The sequence below is a fragment of the Hemicordylus capensis genome, chromosome 3 (assembly GCF_027244095.1).
Source record: "Hemicordylus capensis ecotype Gifberg chromosome 3, rHemCap1.1.pri, whole genome shotgun sequence".
Lineage (NCBI taxonomy): Eukaryota > Metazoa > Chordata > Lepidosauria > Squamata > Cordylidae > Hemicordylus > Hemicordylus capensis.
The window spans coordinates 120,406,116-120,424,009 of NC_069659.1; positions in this window are offsets into that span (position 1 = coordinate 120,406,116).

The window sequence follows — 17,894 nt, forward strand, 5'->3', positions numbered from 1 at the left end:
TTTGAAGTGATGCAACCATCCAGACACAGGTCACACCCCATATGTTCATAGATAGATAGATAGATAGATAGATAGATAGATAATGTAAACCACCCAGAGATAAAAGTTTGGGGCGGTATACAAATTTGATAAATAAATGAATAAATAAAAATAAATAATATGAGACAAAAAGTTGTGTTGTGAAAATTCCATTGCCACTTCACATTCTTTAATCAGACTATGGGCAAGTTCACACATAACACAGAACCTGCTTGCAAAGTCATTAACCAACTTGTCTGTCACTGTTTCAACCCACAGCAAGGCAGGAACCTGAGGTTCACTTGGGGGTCTCAAACTGAGATGTGTAACCAAGATTTGAAGTGGGCTAACCAAACCAAGTTCTACACTCTATTCATAAACCTCTGATTCATTCCAGTGAGCATGCCCCTTTGCCTTTGGGACCAGTTGCCCTGAGGTGGTGTAAGGCAAGCTGTGATGGCATCCAGGACCTTACTGGGAGGTCCATCCAGGAGGTGTACTCTGGCTCAACTTGGTTACTTTCAGCAAACCAAGATATGTGGTTATTTGTGATTCCAACTTCAGGTCTCCTCCATATCCCAAGCTGGAAAATCTCAGGTTCTGTGTTATGTGAGAACCCACCCTATGATTTAGGTAAACATGAATTTCCATTGGTAGCCAATGGCATATGTAATCTTATGTGTGTAGCCCTCTGGTGAAGCACAAAGACAAATGGGTCTTTTGGATCTTTGGGGCTACCATAATATGGATCACTCTAACCACTACACCACGCTGGCTCTTTTAAACTGGTTTGCTTGGATAGCCTGCCATCTCTACCATTCCTTTCTTTATATACACACACACATCACTTTTACATTTAAAAAGTCCCCAAAGCAGTAAGTATCCCTCCACACCAAGGATATTAAAAATGTTTATGAGCTCCCCTCTGGTTTTCCTCAAAAGAACTACAGCAGTAGCTTAAAAACATCTGCTCAGTGCTTATAATAGCTCATGCATAAATCACTGATAGAGGGGAGCGGAGCAGCTGTGATTACAAGGAACTTCTAGATGTTTTAATATGCTTTAATCAAGCGTCTCAGAATGAAAGCCAGAATGAAAGCTCCATTTACTAATACTGCAGTATCGTTAGGGTTAAACTAGGCAAAGTGAGGGTAATTCATGACCACCAATCAAGCCTTAAGTGCTACTGTGCTCAAGTTCGACACTGCTATAGTATATTAAGGAAAATGGCTCACAATACTTGAGGGCTGGAGAAGAGTGGAGCTACCAAACTTCTCTTTTTATGCCTATTTATTAAAGACAAAAAAGTGCACTTTTGGACTCTTGTGAGACAGAGTGGGGAGTGAAATTTTATTGTGAAATGTGAAATTTTATTGCATTTATTAGACACTAATTCAGAAAATTGCAATTTCTGTTGACTTTTGCATTACTTCAATATAAGCGACCCAGGCTGCAAATTTGGTTTTTAAAAGGTCATATGCCCCTCCTGATGTTTGAGATTCCTCTCCCCACAAGACTGTTAGGCTTGCTAGAGGGCCAGGTGGTGGTGGTTGTTTTTAAAGCCACCTTCCCACAACACCACAGCCCCAATCCAGTTTGCTTTCTTGGTTCCTGTTTTTTAAATTAGAAAAGAGGACAATCACATCATTTCCATCTAAAAAATCTTTTAAACATGTATATTCCGCTCTTCCTCCATGGAGCCCAGAGCGGTATACATAGTTAAGTTTCTCTTCACAACAACCCTGTGAAGTAGGTTAGGCTGAGAGAGAAGTGACTGGCCCAGAGTCACCCAGCAAGTATCAGGGCTGAATGGGGATTTGAATTCTGGTCTCCCTGGTCCTAGTCCAGCACTCTAACCCCTACACCACACTAGCTCCAGACCATTTGGCATTTACTTGTTCAAACCAAAGGGCATGCCATCTGGGCACATATAAGGCAGACTGATGTTTTGCAAAAAGAAAAAAAAAGAAAAGAAAAAGATCAGTCCTGGGAAACTCAAGGTGGTATTTGAATTGTGTTTGGTTCAGAGACAGAAGATGTTTGTAATACCACAGGGGGCAGCCTAATTACACTAATAAAAAGTTGTTCTAGTAAGAACTATTCAGCATACTTTCCTTTCACTGACTCTACAACCGGACTAAATTTGGTTCAAATCGAGGTTCACAAGTTAGATCTCTTGCACCTCAAATGTTCATGCATCCACCATCTTGGATCAGGGTGGATGACATTATTGCAGTCTATACCATTGAGGTGTCCCTGTGTGTCACTCGCTACAACTATATCAAATTTGGTTCAAATGGGTTTGACAGTCCTCAGGTTAGTGCACTTGTGCTTCAAGTGCACCGCCCAGAGATGTAAGTTGGCCGCCCAGAGACGTAAGTTTGGGCGGGGTATAAACTAGATAGATAGATAGATAGATAGATAGATAGATAGATAGATAGATGTATGTTCACATGTCCACCATCTTGGATCAAGGTGGATGGCATAATCATAAAATACACCATTGGAACGTCTCTATGTGTCCCTACAGCTGTAGCATATTTTGGTTCAAATTGGTAAAGCAGTTCACAAGTTAGCCCACTTGTGCCTCAGATGTTTACGTGTCTGCCATCTTGAACTGGGTTGGATGACATTGTCACAATCTATGCCACTGAGGTGTCCCTACAGCTGTAGCAAATTTTGTTCAAATCAGCTGAGAGGTTCACAAGTTAGCCCACTTCCGCCTCCAAAGTGTATGCGTCTGCCATCTTGGATTGGGGTGGATGGCATCATCACAAACTATGCCACTGAGGTGTCCATGTGTGTCACTCACTGCAACTGTACGCAATTTGGTTCAAATGGGTTAGACAGGCCACAAATTAGCCCGCTTGTGTCATGTTCATGTGGCCGCCATCTTGAATTGGAGTGGATAACATCATCACACACCACACTATTTGGGCATCCCTATGTGTCCCTACAGCTGTAGCAAATTTGTTTCAAATTGGTTAAGCAGTTCACAAGTTAGCCCACTTGCACCTCCAAAGTTTATGCATCCGCCATCTTTCAAAGGTGGACGCATAGCGGACGTTTTCCATGGCCATCCTCTACAGTGCAACATATCCTACCTTCTTATCAGGGGTTGCACAGCTCATACAATGCCACAGCTTTATATTTAAATGCAATATGGACAAAGCTCTCTGAATTTGATACCTTCTGAAAAGCAAAGGAACCCAACAAAAAACTAGTTGAAAAGCAAAATGATTGAGAAGGGAACGACAAGATCTTCTTCAAGTTTCCCTGCTGTGAAAGATTATTGAAAATCAAGACATTGTTTTATTAATATATATCTGCCCTAAGAAGAGTTAGTAATTTAAGTTATCAGTCCTTGTTAATCCATTACAAACCACCTCATCAATCATTATTAACATTAATACTTTTAAGAGAGGGATTACTGTTGCACACAAAAATACATCCCTGTTCTATAAAGTCAGTCTCCATTTTGATATATTTCAGCTTCTTCTAGACAGTTTTAATTTCTTCTTGAGAATTGCTCAAGATATATTGCTATTCTGATGTTTTGACACCCTATTTCATTCCCATAGCTTAAGGAATGTGTGTTGCATCAGGCATCCTTGAAGGCTTAAGCTTGTCTTAGCATGTTAAGTAGCAGCACTGCATTGTCTGTTTATAAAGATTTCCAAAACATAACGATATAAACCCAGCATGTGGATGAACCAGTCTAGTTAGTGAACCTCTGTGACAGAGGCTCTGTCATAGCTTCTCAAGAACTTGGGTGTAGGAGTTTGGCATTTGTCCACTTCTGTTTCTTATTCCTCTTGCTCCATCTCTCAACCTTAAACAGAAAATTCTCTATTGTTTTAAGTTGAGTTACTTTGGTGGTGGTTGTTATTTACTTGAATGTGGCAAAAAGAAAAAGGAAAAGCTAGAATGAAGTTAGTATTTTGTTAAGGCAAAATGTATCTATTTTGTGTGTCTACTTTTGTAATTAATTGGCATGCTAGTGTGGTGTGTTGGATGGACCTTGATAGTGTGTTGGATAGACCTTGACATTTTAAACTCCATTCAGACATGTAGTTCTCTGTGTGGTTTTGGAGAATTCACTATCCCTTAGCCTGACCTGCTTCACAGTGTCATTGTGAGGATAAAGTCAAAGGACAAGTAGGGTACAACTAACCTTATAAATAAATAGAACAATCAGTTGCAGAAATATGGTCATCTGAGAGCCAACATATGTGTAATGAACAGCTCTGATATGTTCAAATACTTGCAAGTGGCAAACAGTGTAAGGTTTGTGAGACATTATGCATTACCATAACTGTATGAGAGCCGCCCCAGAAGGAAAGAGTTACATTGTCATTTCCTCCCACATGACCTTGGAATTCCCTTTTAGTGAAGCAACATGGGGAAGACCATCCCCTGATTTTACATAGAGCTATGCACTTATTTGAGGAAGGCACAGTAGCACTTTCTGTGAGTAGAGGGGAATCCCTGCTCATAAAAGCTATCAAAAAAGTATGCTCAGAAAATTGGCCCAGCTCTCTCCAACAGCAATATTCAAATGCTGAAAAAATAAATAACTACTGATGATTATGAAAAGAAGAAATTACAGGAAACTGGTAAACAACCTATACACAAGAGACCTATCCACACATTCAAACCTTGCTTCCTCCTCTTCTGATGCATCCTCTTCAAAAGAGACACTAGGAGAATATTACTAATGGATACAATACTGTTCATTTATTGGATGCTCAAAAGAGAAAATAAAGAAAATAGTTAAGAGAATCAACAAAGGTATAAGAGTGTGTGTTCCCTTTACTGCATGTAATAATAATTGTGCATTTTATACAAGAAAAGTTGTTAATCTAACTTTTAAAAATGCACTGATAACAGTGAATGAAATATACAATTTCTGTTTCATTTAAAATATTCAAAATATTGTTTGATCCTAACTTTGCTATGCATTTAACATAGATGTTATCATGAACCAAGATCAGTCTGCCCCCGCTCAAAATTTTCCCTAGGTTTAAAAAAAATGATGTTAGATGGAATCTAAATCTTTACAAAATAATGGGAAGCACAGGATCTAAACTAGCAAATTATGAAGTGCTCAATATGGCTGTGGAACACCATATTCCACAGTCAAAACAGAACATTCCTGTGTGGTTTCCCCCCATGGAGTCTATAAGTACCACCCAGTCGTCATAATGATCCATTGCTGTCTCTCCCCATATATTCTCCTTGCAGGATCTTATTAAGTATATTAGGTACTGTGTTCTGGCAAAGACTCTCTGTAAGGAGAGTATCTGGGAGAACATAGGAAGCTGCCGTATACTGAGTCAGACCACTGGTCTATCTAGCTCAGTATTGTCTACACAGACTGGCAGCGGCTTCTCCAAGGTTGCAGACAGGAGTCTCTCTCAGCCCTATCTTGGAGATCCAGCCAGGGAGGGAACTTGGAACCTTCTGCTCTTCCCAGAGCGGCTCCATCATCCCCTGAGGGGAATATATCTTTCATTGCTCACACTTCTAGTCTCCCACTCAGACACAACCAGGGCGGACCCTGCTTAGCTAAGGGGACAAGTCATGCTTGCTACCACCAGACCAGGAAGTGGTGGTGCTACCACCAGACCAGTGGTGCTACCACCAGACCAGGAAGTGGTGGCTGTAGAATCTCTATTGCTATGGAGCCCCAGCAATGTTAGGAGTAAAAATAATTCAGTATTGCTATTTGTAATGTTTTTGGGTCCGTAAACATTCATAACTGGAATGAGTAGTGGCATAAATTTTTAATAAGCAGAGTGAACAACTTTGATGAGCAGTCTCAAGCCATTCTGTGTTCCTTTGTGACCTTAGGGTATGTCCACAAATAAGCTTTTTCTTCAGACAGCTAACCAATAAGTAAATGTCTCCAATAATAAATTATCTCTACACTAATTAGTCACCTTAAGTGGCGCTGCGGGGAAATGCTTGACTAACAAGCAGAAGGTTGCCGGTTTGAATCCCCACTGGTACTATATTAGATAGCAGTGATATAGGAAGATGATGAAAGGCATTATCTCTTACTGCACAGGAGGAGGCAATGGTAAACCCCTCCTGTATTCTACCAAAGAAAACCACAGGGCTCTGTGGGAGCCAGGAGTCAAAACTGTCTTGACGGCACACTTTACCTTTACACTACTCATTGGTGTTTTTTCTGTCCCTTGCTCAGTCCTGTCACCAGTCCCATACAAGTCTATTCAGTCATTGGGGAGGAAATGCTTGCAAGATATTGATATGCAAAGTTTTAAAAATTAAGTGGTTTGCATGGAATTTGCATTTCCTGAATCTGTGTATTGAATTTATAATTGACATTCTAGAAAGTACATTTCATTAACAAAGGCCTATTATCTCCTTTCTGTTCACATTAATTCCAAACTAGGATGCATTCTTAGAGCAGCTTTGAATGATATTAAAAATGTCATAACACTAGCCCTCTGGGGGAACTTCACAAAAGCAGCATAATTGTGACAGATCAGGATTTCAGTTTAAGATTGATAATCAGCTAGTCAGGAAATACCTTAAGTGAGTTCAAGTCTTCCATGGCCAAATCGGAGTCTTCCAGGACCATGGCCACATCTCGAGCTACTAGAAGAAATTGTTGAACTTGCTCTGTTTATAATCTTTTAGAAATCCTGGAAAATGCATGAAGTATCACAAGGCTGGAGCCAAGCTGATGTCCCAATTTAAAAGGCGGATCTGGAAACTATAGTTAGGAACATAGGAAGATAGGAAACTGCGGTATACCGAGTCAGACTGCTTAGCTTGGGAGAGAAGTCATGCTTGCTACCACAAGAGAATACTAGGGAAATTAAAGAAGAACAGTTTATAAAGCAATTAATCTGTAAGCATCATGATGATAATACAGTGATTAGTGGAAGCCTGTGTGGATTCATCAAGAATAAATCCTGCCAGATTAATCTTATCTCTTTTTTAATTGAGTTACTAGCTTGTAGATTTAGGAATGCAGTGGATGTAATTTATCTTGTTTTTAGCAAAGCAATTAACAAAGTTCATAATATTTTGGATAGCACACTGGTAAAATGCATGCCAGATTATGATACTATTTGGTGGATTCACAACCAGTTGTAAACCATACTCAAAGAGTGCTCATCATACCAAACTCGCATCATAGTAATTGATTTTGTTGAAATTTTCAGGGAATTATATATATTGAAATGCATCGACAACCAAAATTTCAAAAAGAAAATATCTTGTTGAGCGGGGAGCCTTACAGCCCTCCAAAAATGTAACAAAGGTCAATTTTATCATTGGTGACATAGGTGTGCAATTTGATTACCTAGTGAATCAATTCACAGCGAATCGGAGGCAATCCATGGATTCATTTGCAACTCGAATCACCTATTGAATAAAGGGGCTGATTCATCTGTGAATCGAATCGCCAGCTATTCATTGCATATTAATTCATGTGATTCGCTTAGCAGATGCCATTTTGATCTTTGTGTTTTTCAATCGCTGATTGATTTTCTGGCACTGGCTTCCAATTGGCTTGAGATCTCCTTGCTTCTTGGTTGTCTTGTCTTTCAAATCAAGTGTTGGCATGAGCAACTGTGCCCCCATTGACTGTGGGGGGGGGGAGGAATCAGGGAGTGGGGAGGCCAAAGGAAGAAGTTTCAAAATGTATATAAGGGGCTGCTTGAAGGCAGAGAGAGCCATTGCCTTTCCTGCTTCAGGAGAGCATTATCAGAGAGAGACTGCAGCAGCACTGAGAACAGAGCGGTGGTGTTCAGGGCCGGCCTGCCTGGCCCCACACTGTGAGTGGAGAGAGAGACAGAGGCTTATCTGACTCACTCTATTTTTATTTATTTTTTTAATCCTTTAAACTTGCAGTGCCAACTACTGTTTTATTGTATTAGCAGCACCAGCGGCTTTAACTGAGTGCTGCTTGGAATTTTTATTATTTTTGCTTCTAGCCAGCCCCACACCCAGTAGATATAGCTGGGGTGCTGTGCTGTGTGTCCCACTCCCCCTCTAATTATTTTAACAGTAACAGCAGGCCAGTGGCTTAACTGGGTGCTGTTTGGATTTTATTTCCTTGTGTGGTTTCTTGTTTAGCCTACTTTCCAGTAGGCTTATGAGATCACTTGGCATTCCATGTGTCCGTGTGTGGGTGCCCCCTAATCAACTTCAAAATGCCGAGACCAATATGAACCAAATTGGGTACAGTTGTAGGGACACATATGGACACCTTAGCGGCATACTTTGTTATGATGTCATCCACCCTGATCCAAGATGGGGGACATGTAAACTTTTGAGGCACAAGCGGGCTAACATGGGTAACCACCTAACTTGTAAACTACCTAACCAATTTGAACCAAATTTGCTGCAGCTGTAGGGGCACATGGGGAAATCTCAATGGCATAATTTGTGATGATGTCATCCCCTCACCACGATTCAAGATGACGGACGTGTAAACTTTTGAGGCACAAGTTGTCTAACTTGTGAGCTGCTTAACCAATTTGAATAGGGCCTAGCTGGGAGAAGGAAGGGATTTTGTAGCAGGACTTTAGGACATGAGGGGTGGGTTAGAGAGAGGTCACAGTAATGCCCTGCCCTTCTTTGCCTTCCCTTCCCTTCCCTTCCCTTCCCTTGGACTTTCCCCATTGTTGCTCAGTTTCTCACCCTGCAAATAAAGCCTGCTTCTTTATTGGGGGGGGGGGGGTGGGGGTGTTTAATTTTTCTAAGCTCTCTGTGCGCACTATAGTGCTATAGATAGCCCTCTGGTTGGCACACAGAGCATAAATAGACCACCATCAATCTCACACAGCCTTAAATGTGCTTCTTTTCCACCCATCAGGATTAGGGCTTAATTTTTTTTTAAAAACTAAAGATGTCCAGGAGGGTACGAAGCAGAGCCAGGAACAGAGTGGCAGGCAGAGGAAGGGGCAATGCTGCTGGTCGTGGTGGGTGATGGCAAGAGAGGATTACTCCTTGAGTTATCCCCGTCCCCACTGATGTGGTTGTGTACAGGCTCTCCTTTCTGGAGGAGCTGCCTGTGGCGGCTGAGGTAGAAGTAAGTTGTAGGTCATCCTCTGTCAGGGAAGAAGCTTTCTCCATGGCAGCAAAGGAGGAGGTGCCATTGGCTGCCAACCCAGCCAGATTGCGCTCCATGCAACACTCCCCCCTCATCTGGGACTCAGGAGGAGCAGGAGGAAATCATTCTGGACCTCCTCAGCCCCAGACAGAGGGTAGTGTTGGCCCCAAGAATGAACCAGCAGCTCCAGTACCACCACCACCAAAATTGTCCCGGACTGAGAGCAGTGTGGTGTGGGACCATTCTGAGCACTGCCCTGGGGACCCAGACCATGCTGTCTGCACCCACTGCAAATCATCATATTTAAAAATAATATACTTCATTAAGAGTATATAAATTCAGTCCTATAATAATATTTAAAAGTCCAAATGGACATTTCTTCTGAGATTTCCAGTCAATGTGAACAAGGTCAATATAAATGCCCTTAATGAAACTCCATCGATGTTCCTTAAAAATTTGTGAGTTGATTTGAATTGTTCCAGAAAGATGTCTAAACATTCTTTACAATGTGCCAGAGAGGATTTTTTTTGTTTTAATTTTGAGCCACAGGATTAGAACATTGACTATACACAACTATATTGAGGGATTGTAAATAATTTTTGAATTAATACCACAGAGGAAGGCTGTTGCTAGCAGAGCCTTTTCTGTTGGCTCCCAGAAGCCCTCTCACTTGTGTTTGAACCTCCAGGCTTGGAAAGCTCACTCTGTACATAGATTCATAGAATGTTTGATGAATTGATTCATTTTTGGCGATCTGATTCAAGGTTGAATTGAATCACAAAAAAACGATTCATGCACACCCCTAATTGGTGGTTTATTTAATTCATAGACATTTCCACAGCAAAATATAGATAAAATAAACCAGAAAAGATACATTAAAATGTAAAATAAAATGTATGGATAAATCTTAAATTTAATATCTACAAGAATAAGAATTCCCTGTCTTTAAAATCTATTAATAAACTGTAGCTGTTACTTAATTGGCATCTGGTTTTAATAGCAGCAAAATATTTAACTACATATTCAGTTACTGCCAGACCAGCCAGTAGATATGATACATAAAACTCTGATGTCCTGTCAGGGAGCACGATCAATAATGGAGTTATAAAATGTTTTCTTATCATTATAAAAATTGTATTCTAACAAAACCTGTTCCATTGTTTCAAGTCCTGACTCAAAAGAGCACAGTCTTAGTCTATTATTTATTTATTTAAAATATTGATACTTTGAGCCTCCAGTACACTACTGCTCGGGGTAGCTCAGAACATTAATAAAATATATACAATGTAAAATAAGACTAATAAAGGTAACCAAATTAAGTCAAACAAGTTAAAGGACTAGGCTAAAACCACAACTGAAATTACATTTTTTTAAAGTTTCAAATTAAAAGTTATTTTAAAAGCTAAAAACTGAGAGCTATTAAAACGAAATAACCTACCAGATATTATATATAAGATGAAAAATTTAAAAGTCTCTTGAAAAGATGTGTTTTAAAATGTTGTGTGTTTTTTTAATTAAACTGAGGGAGGAAGTATGGCGAAGCTCTTCTGGGAGGGTGTTCTAAAACTGAGGGGCCACAACTGAAAAGGCCATGCCTCTGGTTCCCACCAATCAGATCTCTCTTAGTGGTAGAGCCATGAGCAGGGCCTGAGATAATGAGTGGAGTGCCCTGGCAGGTTCATATGGGCAAATGCAGTCTGACAAGGACCCCAGCCTCAAGCCGTGTAGAGCTTTAAAGGTCAAGCAGCACCTTGAATCTAGCTTGGAAGCTGACTGGTAACCAACAAAACTGCCTCGGGATGAGCATCCTTGCAGCAGCATTCTGGACCAGCTGAAGTTTCTGAACTGTCCTCAAAAGCATGTAAGAGTGCATTGCAGTAGTCCAATCTGGATGCTACCAAAGCATGAGTGACTGAGGTCAGGTCTGACTTCTTGAAGTAGGGTCGCAGCTGGTGTGCCAGCCGTACCTGGTAAAAGGCACTCTGCACACCACCGCCACCTGTGACTCCAAGGACAGCGTTGGGTCCAGAAACATGCCCAAGCTGCCATTCGGTCTTTCAGAGGGAGTGTGACCCCATCCAAGACTAGATTTACCTCACTGCTTGGATGGTCAGTCTCACCAACCCAGAACACTTTCGTCTTATCTGGATTAAGGTTCAGCTTGTTTGTCTCCATTCTGTCCAGAACAGCCTCCAAGCTCCGGTTCAGAGCATCCACTGCCTCCCTGGTGTCTGCTGATTTAAAATATAGGTAGAACTGGGTGTCATCAGCATATTGATGGCAGTGCAGCCCACACCCACCTCTCCCAGAGGTTTCATGTAGATGTTAAATAGTATTAAAATGTCCCTCTTTAACTATTTTAAGACAGGTGAAATGGGAACTATAGTTAAAATATGGAGATAGCTTGCCAGTACAGTCGTCCCTCACCAACCGTGGTTTTGGCGAGATTTCTTGGTAATTTTTTGGAGGGTTTTGTGATTTTCAAGGGTTTGGGTGATTTGGGGGGATTCAGGGGTGATTTCTGGGAGTTGCCCCTCCTCTTGCTAACTGTTGCTGATTTAAAGGGATTCCGAGCATTTTTATTGCATTTTTGGGGTCTTTTTTCCTTTATTTTTCAGTCTTTTTTGCGATCGTGATTCCCCTAACTCTGTTTCCAATATATTTCAATTTCTCGCAAACCGCAAATTCGCTAACTGCGAGGTTTTCCCAGAACGGAACCTTTGTGGTTGGCAAGTAAATAACTTTGTGGTTGGCAAGTAAGTAAATAAGTAAATGACTGTAAATAATTTGCAATTGGACCTATACCCCAATATAGGGGCAAGCCAGCATGGTTTGCTTCTTTCAAACCATTACTTTCTTGAGAGTAATGCCCATTAATCTGTTTGTAAAATAAATTTATGTCCTCTGTATATTCATATCTCCTCCAGTAGAGTAAGAATAACCCAATGAAGCTGACTTTGAAGAATAAAATGTCTGCTTATTCTTTTTGCCATAAAATGATATCTATGCAATCTATAACAGTCATTAAGGTCTTGTTTTAAAGTGCAGGATCTGGTCAAACAATGCAAGAGTGCTATGTGCCAGAAATACAGCAGTAACTGAGAAACATTTGGGAGTGGATGGGAAATCTTATTCATGTAGATGTTATTTAAATTTTCGAGGAATTTCCCCATCCAGTATCTCTTGTGTGCAAGTAGATCTAGGAAAGGCTTCGGTGATGTCATACTATGACCACTCACTCAGCACATTTCATTATGATGTTCTCATGCAAACATGTTGATTTAAGCTGCCAATTTCCTGTAAAATAGAAACATCCCCCACTTGTTTCCTTCACAACCAGCATGCATAGAGGATACCAGTTACTTCTCATTTACATGCTTGTTTGGCACACTGTGATGCATTTAGCAATTCCAAGAAGAATCCTCGATACTTCAATCCATTATCATGTAAAACTACTCTTTATATATGTCAGCATTAGATGTGTTCAGCTTTCAGATCTACTGTTTCACTGCTAATAATGGTAAGCCTATAGTACATTGCAGTGTGAATAAGACCCTTGCCCTTCATAGCTAATAAAAAGGACCTAGGGAGAGTACAGGCAGATGGTTGGAGATGATTATTAATGCTTCATTAAGGGAGGGCAGGATGCCATCGTGCCTCAAGGAGGCTGTGGTAAGACCACTATTAAAAAAGCCCTCCCTTGAGCCCTCCAACGCGGACAACTATAGACCTGTCTCTAACCTTCTCTTTTTGGGCAAGGTGATAGAGCTTGTGGTGGCGTCCCAGCTACAAAGGGTCTTGGATGATACAGATTATCTGGATCCTTCTCAATCTGGCTTCCACCCCGGATATGGGACTGAAACTGCCTTGGTCATTCTAGCCTAGTGGATGACCTACGCTGGGAACTAGACAGGTAGGAGTGTGCACGGACCGGTCCAGGGCCATGCAAAAGGCCTCCGGACCGGTCCGGAATTCGACCAGTCCGGCGGTTCGGCAGGGGGGAAGAGTGGCTTTAGGGGGGGGTAGTACTCCCCCCCCCGCGCCACTCTTCCCCCTCCGGCGCTGGACTTTTCTAAAATGTTTTTGGGGCGGCAGAGTTCCTCCCTGCCGCCCCTGCCCCTGTCGTTGTCTTCCAAGTTTACAAGCAGTAAAAGCTGGTGCCACGCATGCGCCCATCATGGCACGCACGCACCCGCCGCCACCGCAACGGGCGCATGCATGGCGCCAGCTTTTACTGCTTGTAAACTTAGAAGACAACGATGGGGACAGGGGCGGCAGGGAGGAACTCTGCCACCCCAAAAATGTTTTAGAAAAGTCCAGTGCCAGAGGGGGAAGAGCGGCGGTGGCGGGGGGGGGGAAGTACTACCCCCCCACCCTTAAAGCCACTCTCACCCCAGTGCCGGACCATGCCTCCGTGGTTCCATGCACATCCCTATAGACAGGGGGAGTGCATCCCTGTTGGTTCTGCTGGACCTCTCAGCGGCGTTTGATACCATTGACCATGGTATCCTTCTGGACCGCCTCTTGAGTATGGGAATTGAAGGTACTGTGTTGGAGTGGCTCCGTTCCTTTCTTTGGGGGAGGTTCCAGAAGGTGGTGCTGGGGGACTATTGCTCGGCTCCATGGCCATTGGCCTGTGGGGTCCCACAGGGCTCAGTTTTATCTCCCATGCTGTTTAACATCTACATGAAACCGCTGGGAGAGGGACTCGGACTAAGTTGTCAGCGGTATGCAGATGACACTCAGCTCTATCTCTCCTTATCACCTGTTCCTAGGGAGGCAGTGGATGTCCTGAATCGGGGGCTGGCGGCCATGATGGGTTGGATGTGGGCTAATAAACTGAGACTGAATCTGGAGGTAATGTTGGTCAGTAGGAGAGCCGATCGGGATGAGGAGATTTTACTGGTTCTGGATGGGGTTGCACTCCCCTTGAAGGAGCAAGTACGCAACTTGGGGGCATTACTGGACCCGGCGCTGCTTTTGAAAGCTCAGATGGAGGCGGTGGCCAGCGGTGCCTTTGCACGGCTTTGGCTAGTGCGCCAGCTGCGTCCCTTTCTCAAGAAGGCAGATCTGGCCACAGTTACCCATGCCTTAGTCACGTCATGGCTGGATTACTGTAATGCACTCTACGTGGGGCTGCCTGTGAAGAATATTCAGAAACTGCTGCTAGTGCAAAATCCGGCAGCTAGGGATTTATCTGGAGCTGCCTGGTGGGATCACATCACACCCATTTTGAAAGAGCTGCACTGGCTACCAGTTTGTTTCCGGGTCCAATTCAAGGTGCTGTTTTTGAACTTTAAAGCCCTTAACAGTTTGGGCCCAGGATATCTGAGGGACCGCTGCTCCCAAGGGTTGTTGCCCACTTGACGAGGTCATCTGAGGGGGCTCTGCTCTGTGTGCCGACAATGAGGGAGGCCCGGTTGTCATGCATGTGGCACAGGGCCTTATCTGTTGCTGCCTCCAGACTCTAGAATGCTCTCCTGGTGGTTATTTCGCAATTCGGTCTCCATCACAGTTTTTAGAAAGCATGTGTAATCTTGGCTTTTTACCCAGGCTTTTATATGATTGTCTCTACTGCTGCTTCTTTGCATTTTGTACAGTTTTTATGTTTGTATTTAACATCTTTTTAGTCAGATTTGTTTTCTATTTTAGCTTAATATTTTAATTGTGTCATTTTTAAAGTCTTGTTTTTAATTTTTGTGTAAACTGCCTTGGGATTGTTTTAATGAACGGCAGTATACAAATTTAATTCAAACAAACAAACAAACAAACAAATAAATATGTAATAAATTGTAGATTAAATATTGTGAATCAAGTAATTTCATACACTGTGTAAATGATTTATTTGTGTGTATGTGTGTGTGTATTAATTAATTAATTTGTTTGTTTATTACATTTCTATACTGCCCTATTCATCCAAAGGCTGGGTGGTGTAAAACAACCAAAAATAAAAACAAACAAACAACCGTTAAGAACAGGGGTGCTCAACTCAAATGGGCCGGACTCAACCATGACTTAGTTTTCAGGAGCCAAGGTCAATTTTCAGCACATTACATTGAACTTAAAAAAAAAAAATAATAATCAAAAGGAGAGGGCACAGTGTTGGAGTCTGGTGTAAAATTGAGGGGTAGTGTTAGTAGTGGGCTCCAGCCCACGGGAAGGGGACATTTGATCTCAAGTGGCCAACTGCACTGAGCCCCTATAGCTCATCAGCAGGACAGACCAAGTACTCTTCAATAGCTCCTGCTGTTGCTACAGGATATTCCTATCTGGGGCCAGTAAGGAGATCCCTAAGGGCCAGATCCAGTCCCTGGACCTTATGTTGTGCAGGCTTGATTTAGAACAATCAGCTTATAACAATATAAAAACATTATAAAACCAGTTAAAAACATTTAAGAACAACTTTAAAACCTTAAAGACCAACAATGAGTTTAAATTATGAATTACTGCTGGGAGTGCATTCCACAACCCAGGAGTGGCTACAGAGAAGGCCTGCTTCCAAGTTGCCACCAGACATACTCAGAGACGGACCTCTCCAGATGACCTCAACGTGTGGTGGGAATCATTCAGAAGAATGTGTTCTCTAAGGTAACCCAGACCTAAGCCATTCAGGGCTTTACCATTTTGCCCGGAAACATATCGGCAGTCAGTGCAACTATTTTAAAACAGACATAATATGGTCTTTCCAGATTACCCAGAGATCTGGCTGGCTGCTGCGTTTTGAACTAACTGAAGTTTCCAAACTGCATACAAAGGCAGCCCATGTAGAGCACATTGCAATAGTCAAACTTGGACGTTACCAACTGATGCACCACTGTTTTGAGATCGTTCTTTTCAAGGAATGGATGAAGCTGATGGAAAGCACTCCTGGCCATAGCCTCCACCTGAGATACCAGGGTCATGCCTGGGGATCCAAGAGCACCCCCAAGCTGTGTACTTGTTCCTTCTGAAGGAGAGTAATCCCATCCAGCACAGGAAGCTCTAACTCATCCCTCAAATTCTGATCCCCCACAATGAGCACCTCCATCTTGCTTGGATTCAGGTTTAATTTGTTATCCCTCATCCAGCCCATTACTGCCTATAGGCAGGCATTTAGAGAATGAGTGTCATTTCCTGATGATGATGATGATGATGATGATGATGATGACAACAACAACAGCAACAACAAGAAATAGATTTGGATGTCACCAGCATACTGATAACACCCAGCACCAAATCTCCTGATGACCTCACACAGCGATTTCATGTAGATGTTAAGAAGCATTGGTGACAGAATGGAGCCCTGAAGGACTCCATATAATCTCTCCCTTTTCAAATAATTTCAAAGCAACTGTCACCAAGCTCTACCATCTGGAATCTACATGAGAGATAGAAGTGGAACCACTGGAAAGCAGTGCCTCCTATCCCCAACTTCCACCCATCCAGAAGGGTACCATGATCGATGGTATCGAATGCTGCCAAGAGATCCAAAAGAACCAACAGAGTTGCACGCTTTCTGTCGATTTCCTGGAAAAGGTCGTCCATCAGGCTGACCAAGGCTGTCTCAACCCCCTAGCCTGCTCTAAAGCCAGTTTGAAATGGATCTAGATAATCAGTTTCCTCCAAAACCACTTGGAACTGCTTAGCCAGCCACCACTCTCTTAATCACCTTGCCCAACCATAGGAGATTGGAGACTGACCTATAACTCTCCATTGCTGAGCGATCTAGGGAAGGCTTCTTAAGAAGTGGGTTCTTTACCGTGATAAAAGCATATTACCATGGAAAAAGCATGTATCTTTAATATCAACTTTCGTACACACACATATTCTGTGTTATCAAAGTTTGTTTTGAACATTTAAGGTGTTTATCTGTCTCTTCTGTGGTGGAAGAATACATACTTCTTGGTATGAAGAGGCTGTGTATATGTGACTTTCATATTTTTTGCCTCACTGAAGGCATAAAAAAGAATTTAATAGCATGGCTTTCTTGGTCTGTAAAGCCATATTGTTGCTGTAGCATCAATATTTGGTTGTGCAATGGCTGATGTAGGCCAGCGTTAGCTGTCCCACTCGTAGCATCACAAGACTCCCAGTTCCCATCACCACTAGATTTTTTGTAACTGTTCATAGCTACCAGTATGAGTGCTAGTATGTTAAAAGCTCTCTAATAACAACAATATAACCTAAGCAAACAAGAGGATAAAGAAGAAATGTTTTCTCTTTATGTAATAAGTAACAAAGGAATCACATACATAAATACATAGCAAAACCAGAGGAGTTCTCACCCCCGGACTTTGAGGCCCCAGTCCATGGCCTCAAAGTTCCGGGGTGACCTCCAAATGACTGGGTGGGCTCCTTCTGCTGCCACCCTGCGCCCTCCACCCCATGAAGCTCCACCGCACCGCCATGTTTCTGTAATTTTAGCCAGCATGTGCACAGTGAGGGGGGGGGGGGGGTGAGCCAAGCAGGCCTCTCCCCAATGGCGGTGGGCAGGCAGCTGCTGGGCCTGTCCAGCTGGCCCAGAGGCCCTTGAAAACTGCGAGGTGCTCCAGTGCACCTGCACAGTTGGAATAGATAGTCGCAAGCCCCTAACATCACAGGTTTGCGACTATCTATTCCAACTGCACAAGTGTGCTGGAGCTCCTTACAGTTTTCAAGGGCCACTGGGCTAGATGGACAGGCTCAGTGGCCGCTCCATCCCCTGCCGCCGCCACCACGGGGTGGGGGAGGCCTGCTTGACTCCGCCCCACCCTCACCCCCCCGTGCACATGGTGGCTAAAATCACAGAAAAATGGCGGTTCAGTGT